Source organism: Falco rusticolus, chromosome 5 (genome assembly GCF_015220075.1).
Source record: "Falco rusticolus isolate bFalRus1 chromosome 5, bFalRus1.pri, whole genome shotgun sequence".
In the NCBI taxonomy this organism is placed as follows: Eukaryota; Metazoa; Chordata; class Aves; order Falconiformes; family Falconidae; genus Falco; species Falco rusticolus.
This window is the reverse complement of record NC_051191.1, coordinates 28,919,042-28,931,432: the sequence shown is the minus strand read 5'-3', so window position 1 is coordinate 28,931,432 and position 12,391 is coordinate 28,919,042. Positions and strand designations below refer to the sequence as shown.

The following is a 12,391-nucleotide window of genomic DNA, read 5'->3' as shown; positions in this document are numbered from 1 at the left end:
TCAGGTTTTGCCTCACATTCAAATCCAGTCCCATTTAGTGTTGGAAAATCCAAGTTCCCCAAGTGCCATGGGTGTCCTGGTTGGGTTTAGTCCTGCTGTAATGTATTTAATCTTCTCTTTGGTGCCTTGTCGTGGCCTTTCACAAATTAGGATGAGATTTGTCCTTGATGGGTTGTGGCCCATGGCAGTGTACACACCCTTCCCAATAGGACAAGGCCAGCTTGGAGCAATCCTCCTTGTGTCCAGGAGAGCAACGTAGCCTAGCAAATCCTGGTGGACCTCCATCCATCCACACTGCATGCCTGTCATGGGAGTCTAGGGAGGATGGGAGTGATAAACTCAATTTCCCATCTTCTTTCCAAAGTGAAACACTATTAATAGACAATTCTGCAAAGCCTGCTGAAGCCCAGATCCCCTCATCTAGGCTCTTTAGATGCATCTCCTTGCTGATCCAACATGAGAGCATTTTCTCCAACAAGCCTGACGAATAAAACATTGCTGTTTAACGCAACAGTCACCTGGGCAGGGAGGGGGAAGAAGGGGAAGAAAAATGTTGACAACTGACGCATTCTTGCCCTTTTCAAAGGACATCTTCATTAGGCAGCAAGCTACCAAAAGCAATCAGTGCCACCAAGACAACTGCAATTGCTGCTGCTGCCATCCTGCTCTGCACATTAGCTGTTACAGCTATTGGGGTAGCACGTCCATGGTGTGGACGCATCTGCTTCTGCTATGGGACATCAGTTAAGGCTGATAAAAATTGTCCAATATTCTGCAACTAGGCCCAGCTCAAGGTGGAGGGTGCACTAACATCATTCAGACCCTGGACCAGACCCTGCAGACCTCAGTCTGCGTTTCATTAGGCCAAGTCCCTCTCAGTCTGTTGGGAGGAGCAATATCCCATGATGGCCATGGGCTTCCAGAGAAGCTCTGCCACGGTGAGTGGTTCTCCAAGTCTGGTCGATAATTTACCATATTACACAAAATCCTATTTTCTGTGGAGTTTTCCAACCAGGGATGTGTTGATAGCAGTTGGGGTGGTGTTAAGCAATTCCTAATGAGGGCAAGGATGGCCATTATAACCACAATATTTAATGTTATGTGGACTGCACAACAAAGCACAAAGCCTATCGCCCACCACTGTCAATATTCCTCCAAATCATGGCTTCAGCTGCTGGGGGTTGATTTAGGGCTGCCAAACTGGGAAGAAAAAGCTGTTCTTTTGGTAAAGGACAACAAGCAAAAAAGCACAACAAGCAGGGAGGACTGGTGGGAGGGTGGTGGTGGAAAGTGGGCATGTAAGGTTGGGTTGGCAGCAAGAGAAATGAAGGGACCTTATGGTCAGTGTGTACTTGGTATGGTCCTTTATGAATGCCCTTTACAAAAAGTTAGGCAGGGAAATGCAGAAATCCAAACTGATGGGTTGATAAATAGATGGTTTTCTGCCTAAAAAAAAAAAAAAAAAAAGTCCATTTTTTTTCTGCTCCTATTATGAAGTCTGGCCGTGGGTAACTGACAGCCGTGCAGGGTAAAATTTGGGGAGTTTTAAAGGGTTTTCAGTGGCACAGCCAGCTCCTGAGGGAGCAGGGCTCTCCTTCCCCTGATCACATTAGAAATGGAGATTATGGCATCTCATCAGCATCTCTGATGGAAGCAGAGTGACTTGGACCCACTAGTAGCTCCTGCTCCAGCAGGACCTTCTGCACACACTCCCTGATCAGTGCAGAAGCTCCCATCATTGCAGGACATGGCATGAACAACTGGACAGGCATCAGGATGGATACAGAGCCCCAGCATGATGCTACTGGTGAGAAAGTCTGGGGGAATGGTGGACAGCTGGTGCACTTTGGAAAAGACCCAAAGCCAAGCTCTGGCAAGGTGGTTGATAGGACTCTCCATATCTCAGCTATGCTCTCACACAGCAAAATCACATGAACAGTCCCAATAAAAGACTGCAAAAAGCCCCCTGAAAAAAAACTTTCAGGAAACCATCAAAAGAAGAAGCTGTGTGTGCCTTGAGGGTTTGATGAGAAATACTTGGGGGACAGCCATGCCAAAGGAATGCCGGCTATTTCGGGGCTGTATTTGTGTTTGAGCTGGCTGAAGAGGGTTGCAGCTCTACGCTTTGTCTTCCGTGAGAGTGTTTTGCGTGTCTGGCAGGACCACTCCAATCTGATTAGGAAGGGGCTTGCCTGGGGGGGGGGGGGGGGGGGGTGGGGCGGGCAGGGGGGGGTGGTGGTGGTGTGGAGGGTCAGCAGCAGTAATGCAGGGATGTACAGCTGCTTTCCCTGGGAGCAGGCACCAAGGGCTGCCCTGAGCCTCTGAACACAGCCCAGCTGGCCTTTTAGGGAGGGTTTCCTTATAATCCAGTTCAGAAGCCTTTCTGGGGCAGGGGTTTATCTCTGTCTTGGCCGGGAAAATTGGTACCCCAAGGTGCTGGAAGAAGGGGGCTGGTGGGTGAGTGGGACCAGTGCTAGGAAACCTCTGTAGGTGAATTGGCTTTGAAGCTGGTTTTTGGAGAGTGCTTTTAGGATTGTGCTTTATTGATTTACTCCCATCCTGAAGGCTGACGGTTATCGCAGCAGGGGGCTTGGGGAAGGGAAGGGTAGGAAAAGTGCAGCCCACAAGCTGTTTCTGCAAGGATTTTGGCTTGGTTTGAGCAGAGGCACATGCCCCATCAAGGGGCAGAAAAGAGCAAGGACTAATATTTCACCTGTGCCCAAATCTGACAAGAGCAGATGCTTACAGCCGATCTCTGAAGTAGGTAAAAGTATTCCTGCTGCAGAAATTTATTTCGTAGAGGTACAGAAAGATCCTCAGATCTCTCAGCTCCTGTTTTAAGCAACAAGACAGTCCTTTGCTGAGAGACGTGTGTGAGGTGCCTGTGGGCCCATTTCCCATATTTCTCCCCACAAAAGACAGGGAATAGCTTGTTATAGCAACTTGATGCCACCTGGACCTCACAGGAATTCCCAAAGAGTTGTAAATTATCCCAGCCTGTTCAATCCGTGGCTGTTGCGATGAAACTACCAAGAGTGGGGAAGGGAGTAGCTGTCTCCTTGGTAATATAAATTAGGAATAATGCATTTGTTTCGTAGTAATAAATATCAGCTTTTGGATCTGAGTGGATCAGGATTAGAGCCAGCTTCCCAGGGGTGGGATTCGGGGTGTGTGTGCAGCAGTGTGGTGCTGAACGTCCTGGTGCTGTCACTCACCTCTGTCGTAGGTGTGTTCAGCCCTCCATGCATCTGGGCCGTTTGCAAGATGGGGATTTACTTCATACTTTTCTCCAACACTGTTCTGCTCCCATTTCAGAGAGCTGCTTCAAATCCTGCAGCAGCACAGGACTTGCCCATCTGCTGCATCCATAGTCTCAAAATGCAGTGCCTGGCTTACAGTGTGCGTGTCCTATTTATTTGGCCACTGTGCTGTGCAGAAGCTTGCTGGGCAAAGGGTCTGGTGCTGTTGTTTTGTGTCATTCGAGCGTTTCAGCCTCTCATCCATGACACTGTGGCCCACACAGAGAGGTCTGAGTGCTGGGAGGAACTGGTGATGGACAAGCAGAGCAATGCCAGCTAGCAGAGGCCAGGAGCGTGCTTGCACCAGAGAGCAGTGTCTGGAGTAGATAGGCTTGCTAGTTATTAATTATTTAATGCAATAATACAACAATCAATTACCAAGAATTATCAATAAGCATTGCTGAAAGTCATCATTTGATGTCTCAGCTCTTTCTTGCTTCCATGGTCAGTGGGCTCTCAGGGCTTGATTTCTGAGAGCTGCCCTGACTGGATTTCAGGACCTTTTTGCCCAGATAAAAAAGTCAGGATGAGGTGGAGCTCAGGGCAACGTGAGGGTCTTTTTGCACATCTGACTGTGCTTCTCCAAACATGGATTTGAAGTCGGCAGGGTGGTGGTGTGGTGGTGTTTTTCAGCTCTCTCTTCTGCATTTCTATTATCAGGTATGCTGATTTTCTTGTATCTCATAAAATAAGGTAGTTTTTCCAGCAGAACCATGCTTTGATTTGGCAGTGATCACTTGTAAACATGACAAGACTGTTCACATAGCTGCAGCCTTCATTAGTGTAGGACATCCCCAATGTGAGGCTGCATTTGCTCTCCCTTGCCCTCCCCCATATCTCCCCAGATCCAGGATTACAAGCAGCAGCACCCACTGAATCCCAGTTCGGTGCCTTGTCCCTCACTCTCCAGTGCTCTGCTGATGGCTTTCTGTGGGTCCCATCATGGACCCGACCTGTCATCCCTGCCCTTTCCTCCCATCTCCAACCCCACCGTCACTCCAGCTCGATTTTCTACAGGAAATATCCGAGCTGATGTGTCAGAGTTTCACTTTGAGCCAAAAGCAGGATCTGGTCTCCACCATCCCGAGAGCAGAGTAATTTGGATATTACCATGAAGCCCAGCTCTGCATCCCCCTCCTACACCCAGAGCTGCAGATCACCTCCTTAGGTCCTCTCCAAGGTGGGCGCCCAACGTGGGTTTTGCAGACCTGCTGGCCTCTCTGAGGAGAAAGAGGAGGATGATTAACAGCAGGGAGGGGATGCAGCTCCTTCCTGCTTCCTTTGCTCCCTTCCCTTGCCCTGCCATGGCCTGCCCTGCGGCACAACCGCCAGACACAGCTCTGGAGAGAACGGTTGTGGTTGCAGGGAGATGTCAGTGAAGCCCTGAGCTCAAAAATTTCCATCCCGCCCACCCCAGGTGTAAGTGCTGCAAGCTTTCCTTTCCACTAGATACCATTTAGGATTTTCCTCCTTAACCAGTGAGTCTCCATGCTCAAACTGAATACTTGGACCCACTTGTCCAGGGAGTTTTTGGGGAGCTGGTTATAACCACCGTCGCGTGCTACATTTATATTATACATCATCTTTTATTGCTGGAATTTCTCATCACGTAACCATGCCATTAAAACCTACTGCAGCCTGCTTGCACTGAGTGCAAAGCGCTGCGTCCCTAACCCGGTGACATCCCACAACTTCCCATGCTCTTCTGCTCAGCTGTAACCATGCAGGAATCTCACTCCTTGCTGGGCTGCTGGGTGGACAACATTGTTCCCCTATAGAGTCATAACAATGAGGTCATTGGGCTGGAAAGACAATGTCATTCAGCAGCCAAGAACCCAGCTGGCTGATCCCGGTTGTGTCTCATCTCCTATGACAAAGCCACATTTAATTGACTAATTAAAGCTGTTGCAGGCTCCATCTTGGAAGGGGTGAGCAAAATGCACATTGTTCTTCATCAGCAGTTGGTTGACTAATAAGCAAGACCCTTCTTCCTTCTCCAGCTTGCTCCTTGCTGTGTAGGCCTAAATTCCTGGTCCTGGTGATGGAAAAACCTCCTCAGAGATGTGTCACCATGTGTTTCAGAGCAAGCTAACTGAATGAGAACCCAAGGACCTCATGAGAGCCCGCCCAAAGCCCACTCTGCTCTAACATGACCCAGCTTAAACCCCTTTGAGATGCCCTCTTTGCATTACCATCCCACCTTTTGTTGGGCGCTTGATATTTTGGGCTCTCAGCTCACATAGGAGTTTGGTATTGTACCTAAACCTATGGCATTGGGGTGTCTCTATACCCTTCAATGACAATTTGCCTGGCCCACACACCCAGTGGATGGGCCAGCTTCAGTCTAGGACTGGCTGTGGACCAGGGGCATTTTTCTTCCCATTTATGGGTCATCTTTCCCTTTATGCACCTTTTGGGTGGTGCAGGCAGGGTACCCGCAGCATAGGCAGAAAGTATGAAATGTCCGAGTACTGGCAAGCTGTGTGTCCACAGCAAATCCCTGCTTCCCTCAACCAAGTGCTCCTGCAGTGTCGGGACCTTCACTGCTCTGTGAATGAAGGTGTTTTGAGCCCTGAAACCAGTGGGCACTTCTGCTCTCGGCATTTCTTGCTCTTACTGCCATTCTGAGTAAGATCATATTATAGCTAGGAATAAATGTGCCCTAAGGGACTTCTCAGGTTAAACTCTTTGTAGAATCATAGAATCACTTAGGTTGGAAAAGACCTTAGAGATCATCAAGTCCAACCGTTAACCCAGCACTGTCAAGTCCATCACTAAACCATGTCCCTAAACACTGCATGCAAGCATTTTTTAAACACCTCCAGGGATGGTGACTCCACCGCCTCCCTGGGCAGCCTGTTCCGAGGCTCGACCACCCTTTCCGTGAAGACATTTTCCCTCACAGCCCATCTGACCCTGCCCTGGCGCCACCTGAGGCCGTTTCCTCTCGCCCTGTCACTTGTTCCCTGGGAGCAGAGACCGACCCCCCCTGCTGCAGCCTCCTCTCAGGCAGCTGTAGGGAGCCACCAGGTGCCCCTGAGCCCCCCCTCTGCAGGCTGACCCCCCCAGCTCCCCCCGCCGCCCCCCCCCAGCCCCTGCCCCAGCCCCTGCCCCAGCCCCTGCCCGGCTCTGGACACGCTCCAGCCCCTCTGCGTCCCCCCTGCCCTGAGGGGCCCGACCCTGAGCCCAGGCCCCGAGGGGCGGCCGCACCGGTGCCCAGCACAGGGGGACGGGCACTGCCCCGGCCCTGCCGGCCACAGCGCTTCTGACAGCGGCCAGGGCGCTGCTGGCCCCCTTGGCCACCTGGGCACGCTGGGGGCTCCTGCCCAGCGGCTGTGCCCAGCCCCCCCGGCCCTTTCCCCCGGGCAGTTCCCAGCCCCCTGCCCCCAGCCCCGCTGCCCCTCACACACTTGGCCTCGGCCCCTCGGCCCGGCCTGCCCAGCCCCCTCAGAGCCCCCTGCCCCCGGCACATCGGCGCCCCCCGGCCGGGTGTCACCCGCAGGCGGGCTGAGGGCGCGCTCCATCCCCTCGCCCCGAGCGCCGTGCGGGTACCCGGCAGGGCTGGCCCCAGCCCTGGTCCCTGGGGAACGGCCCCTGTGCCCGGCCGCCAGCGGGATGTCACTCCGGTCCCCACCACGCGCTGGGCCCGGCCGTCCAGCAGCTTTTACCCGGGGAACAGCACGTCCACGCCAGGAGCAGCCGGCTTCTCCAGGAGAGCGCTGGGGGAAACGGTCTCACAGGCTTCGCTAAGGTCGCATCCAGCCTTTCCCTCATCCACTAGGTGGGTGGTTTAATGCTGCTAGGTTGCCATTTCCATGAAACCCTCAATTTCTTTCCTGCCCACAATGTGATTGTCTCAAATCAGATTTATCTTCTCTTTGCTGCCCAGGCCCAGCTGAGCAGGAACGCTGGGTGTGTGTTTACCACGCCTGGTGTCCCAGCCCTAAAGTGCAGCAGCCGCTTCTTTTGAAGAGCATACAAAGCAAGGAAGAGGAGCAATTGTTTGGGAGGAAGTTGAACCATAATGTAATAGACTCCCATGGGGATTACTATTAGTAATTATTTGTATTGGTCTGGCACTTAACCAAGGCTAGGGCTCCAGTTAGAAAGGTGCTGGACCAGCTCCTCTATCTGAAATCTATCTGCTCTTGCATGTAGACATGGGGGAAGCTGAGGCAGGGAGAGGTTAAGAAATGTGACGAGGTTTGTGGCTGAGTAAGGATGTGAGCTGGTGCCTAGTGCTTACAAAAGCATCCTTCTTCTCTGCGGACAAATGGTTAAGGCTTCTCTACTTGTGCTGCTCACAGCTACGTGCAAGAGGCCACTGGGTAATACATGTGCTGTGCTGGAGAATCCTGCATTAGGACAGCACTGGGAAAGGTCATCTCTCATTGCCTGCGCCTTTCATCAGTGATTTCCTGTGATCATGTGTGTTATTTTAAGGAGGGGAAGAGCAGGAGCTGTTGAAGAACAGAAGTTCTTCAAATGGAAACTGAGTCCCAGTGCTCTGGAAAAACAAAATAAATTTTAAAAACGAGCTGAAATTGATATTCTTCTTCTGTAAAACTGACTGTTTCAGGAGAGTTAAATAATAAGGCAATTATGAATTTGCCGACAATAGAAGTTGATCAGATTACACAGCCTGTAAAGCCAGATCGTCACTGGAGCCATTTGGTGGGAAAGAAACTCTGTGCCAGACAGTCTTTAAATAGTTTTGAATAGGAGGGAGGGTTAGCTGTGTCCTTCCCTTCCTAGGCTCTCCCCACCTAAAGAATAGCACCGAGCCTCCTGCCAAGTCCGCTGTGTCCACTCAATGCCCAAAGGCTCAACTCACATGCACAGCTATATAAATATATGTAGGTGCATACGTATATGCATGTGTATATATAGAGCTCCGAATTATCCGGGAAGACCCCACCCTGAGGGAGGTGTGGGTGTGGAGCTGAAGAAAAAAAGGTGGGACCCAAAATAGCACTGACACACAAAGGATCCCACGGAAATGTGGAACCCTCCTCGCAGCATTCACAGGAAATCTCTGGCCTGCTGGCTCAGTAACCCTGGCTAGCCAAGGTCATGGGGGACTGATCATGACAGAGGGATGGATCCTGCCATCCCGCTTGGCTTTTCTGCAAAAACATGGGGTGAGGGGCATGCAGTGGCAGCTTTTATGTTGGTGAAGGTTTTGCAAGTGTCCCAGACATGCCTGCAGAGGAACCTGTGCTCAGCATAGCCCTAGCGAGCAGCAAAGCAAATGGCACTGGGGAGCGGGTGTTTAACTAGGAAACACACGAAATTTTACTTAGAGAGGCTGGGATGCTTGAGGAGGTCACCAGTGCCTCTTGGAAGTGGCTCCTGTGTCACTTGGCATCACTTATGTCTTAAGCCACTTCATATTACAGTGTCTTTGAGTCTTGGTGGACCAAAGATCACTTAGTCATAGAATATCTCAAGTTGGAAGGGACCTATAAGGATCATCCAGTCCAAGATGTGTTCAGTTCATCGTCTTTGGGTCCATCCTGGCTCTATGGTGGGCAATGCAGAGATGGGCTGGGGGAGGCAACGTGACTCATAACCCAGAAAAAGTTGAAAATAAAGTCACTAGCTGAAGGGCTTAAATTTGGGCCGACTCCTGACTCATCAAAGGTGCTGGGCGCACAAAGGAGGGTGAGGCTTCAGGTCTTATCACCTCCTCACCATCACTTTTCCGCTGGCCCTTTCTGCCCTCAGGGTGGGCAAGCATCCTTTGAGTCCTGCCCCAAGCATGGCCCTTGGGGGCTGGCAGCCTCCCCACTGAATGCCTCGGTGGCAGGAGCAGTCAGGAGGGCAATTCCTGCTGTAAATCTTCAGGGGAGGCAGGGAGGAAAGGGAGGTGCAAGAAGCAGGGGACAACGCTTTGCAACACCACAGCAGTGCTGTGTGCCAGCACAAACTGACCTTCCAGTCACCTGCCTCCCATTTTTTTTTCCCTTGTACCAGAGCTGCCTGTGACCAGGCTGAGGTCTCCTTATTCCTTTAGTTGTGAAGTCTCTCCTCTTGTTTTCTGCCCTGTAGAGCTGCAGCTTGTACCTCCTCTGTGCTGAGCCTCCAGCAAGTGCTGGCCTCCAGCTGAGGATGGCACCCCCCTGTTTTGATGGCACACGTTTGGGCATTAGATCCCTGCTGCTACTACCAGCTTTAATGCCCCTCTGTGGTCTGGCTTTGTTGGGCTGCGAGGTCCCAGAGAAGCCAATAGTCCCTGTTTGGGTTTGGAGTTGACTCTGTCCCTTTAGGAAGAGCCCTCGCTGCAAGAAGGGACGTATTTCCTCCACTCCTCTTCCTCATGGCAAGAGTTAGTGTGATACTTATGGAAAGTGGGGGGCTTTTTGGCTAAAAAACCCCTACCCACAGGAGATCTGCATGTTTGTTGCTTTGCGAGAGCCTTGTGGCCCTCATCTCCCATGGACAGAGTCTAGACACATCGCCGATGCACGGCGCCTAACTTGAGTGACATTAGATGTGACAACTCTTCCCCAGTGCTGGCCAGCTGGCAGAGGTTCAGCTGGCAGGATGAGTAGCTCGGGGCCAACTCCTTCCCTGCATTGCTCAGTATGAACCCAAATATGAACCCAGCCAGCTGGAGAGGAGGGCAAGGCGATGAATTCAGTCTCCCCATGCCACGTGGGTAGGCAAGCCCACCTTGCCTCTCTGCCCACTTGCCTATCCTGTCCTAGGAGACAGTGGATGGACTCCACTGCCTGCTGCACCGTGCAGCCACTCCCCAGTCCTGTGGTGTAGTCTGTCCGCTGTCTTCTTATTGTCCTGCCTTTCTCCATGACAAAAACTGAGCAAATAGCAAAAGCTGATGATGTGACATCAAATCTGACATCAGTCAGAGCTTTCCATGTCCAGGAATCGGGAAAGATCAACCTTAGCTGGGGAGGCACGTGTGCCCCATCCCCAGTGTTTTGTTTGGTCTGTGTCAATGTCCAGTGCAACATTCGGGGGCTTGTTTGTGCGGGGACCATCATCAAATTTCTCCTGAATTAACTTTCTCAAACTGCATCAGCCCCCCCTTGTCAGCTTTCAGAACTAAGGAGGCTTTAATTTGATTTAACCTACTTCATTTTGGCTAAATTAAATGAGAACTGATTTACAGCCAAACAAGAGTGGCCACCTGGTGGGTTGTGTGCACTTTGACTAATCCACTCTGGAATCATACTTTCTTTTAATTTTAGATTAATTTTCCTGAGTACCCTCTGTGTAGACAAGCCATCAGGCTGAATAAAAATCAGTTCCTGTCTTGCAGGCTTATGTCCTCACTCCTCAAGTTGAGTGGAGTAGTCCTCCAGGAAAAGCCAGCAAGGGATGATTCATCTTTCTGGGGTGAAAGGCATGGGAAGAAACTTCTACTCTGTCTTAATGAATAAATCTGTCCCCCTGAGGACATCCTGACATGGTAAGCAGCAGCTCTGCAGCAGGGCTGGAGAAGGGAGGTCAGGTCTCCAGGAGGGGCTTCTGTGATGTGATAGTTGAGCCCTCAGGAGCATGGCTTTAGCCAAGCAGCTATCTGCGTTGGCTTCTCTGAAGGTCTCCTTCCCACCACCTTGCCACCAGCTTCATAGCTTCTTACTGCTGAAGTCAAATCATGGGCCAGCCTTCAACCCTTGCTGGAGAGAGTGGTGAGGCTGGGCAGTCTCCTCATGGAGTCAAGGTGGCATTGCTAATCTGGTGGTCTTAGTCTCTCGGTCCTTCTTGTGGACCTGAGATTCCTCTCCAAATTCAGACAAGTGTAGGCTTTTAATCTATTTACTTTAAAACAAAACAAAACCAAAAACCAGGCTTTTTTAGCGCTCGTGTTTTCAGACTGAAGCCTGAAAAATTATCTTAAAAACTGACAACATGGAAGTTACACAAGAAAAAACCCAAACATTTGGTGTATAACAGAGTTGTGTGGTTTTATGGCATTCTTGTGATTTTCTGCCCCCTGTTGAGGGGCAAAGGTGGCTGGGCTTTACCTTGCTGCAGGGTGACTTTTCTGGCCCATTACTCAGTGGAAACCTTGAGTTTCTTCCAAAGTCCCTGGGTGACTTTTGCAGAAATAGAGGGGTCTCAGTGCTGAATGTACCAGACATCGTGTCCTTCAGCTGATGGGTGATTGATGCTCGCTTGATATGGGAGTAGGATGTACTGCCACAAATCTTGCTTCAAAGCAACAAGGTCATCACAGGATAACTCCATGCTAATGATGTGAAGGAGGCAGGAGAAGGGCAGGAGCACGGCTGCGCTCTCTGCTTTGGAGGGTCTGGGTTGGGCTGGGACTGGGATGTGCGGCTTTTTTGGCTCATGCTCCCCATGTTTCCACTCCAGCAGCTCCGCTACCATTTGCTGCAGGATGGGGTGTTTCTGTTTCAGCTGCAAGGGCCCCCAGCTCATTTTGCCAGTGCGGCGCTGGGGCCAAGTCCCTTACAAATCCTGTCAGCCCCCAATGGGAAAGAATGTTTCCAGGCTCAGTGATGGAAAAGGTCTGGGGGTGGCATGGATGGGGGTGCACACCTGTGTGTGCGTGCGTTTGCCTCCTTGACAACCTCATGTGGAGGATTTCAGAGCCTTCATTTTCCACATTGGTCTTCCCATCTCCTTTTGATTATTTTTTCCATCTTTCCCTTCACTTCTTAGATATCTATAGACTTTCCATGGGAAGAGTTGTGGAGACACAATCCTAAATAGAATGTCCTATGTTTATCCATAAGAGAGGTTGGACTAGTGCCTCCCACCACTGTCATCCCTCACCTCTGGCTGGACTTGGCCATGGGATGGAGCCCTGCCTGGGATGGACCAGTTGGGTCCATTCAGGTGAAAGATGACCCCGATTGCAATTTTCTGGCAATAACCAGTCTTTGAGGAGAAATTCAGGAGCAGTCCGAGTATGGCATGGAAGACAGTTCAATGACAATGTTTTTGAGAAGGTGGGAGTCGGAGTGCTGAGATACTTATGATCCTTCACATCCACTCTCTGGTCATTAATTAGTACAGCAATTGAATCCATTTCTGCCTCCCCAAATGTGGTACTTAGAGGGACCAAGGGAGTGAGGAGGAGACGTGTGAGGGCTGCA

The 12,391-nt window shown here is 51.0% G+C and overlaps 1 protein-coding gene across 1 annotated transcript in view; it reads left to right on the top strand.

The window, feature by feature from the left end:
- Positions 1-12,391, top strand: part of PODXL (podocalyxin like) — a 47,060-nt gene that overhangs the window by 9,673 nt on the left and 24,996 nt on the right. The gene's annotated exons all lie outside the window — the stretch shown is intronic.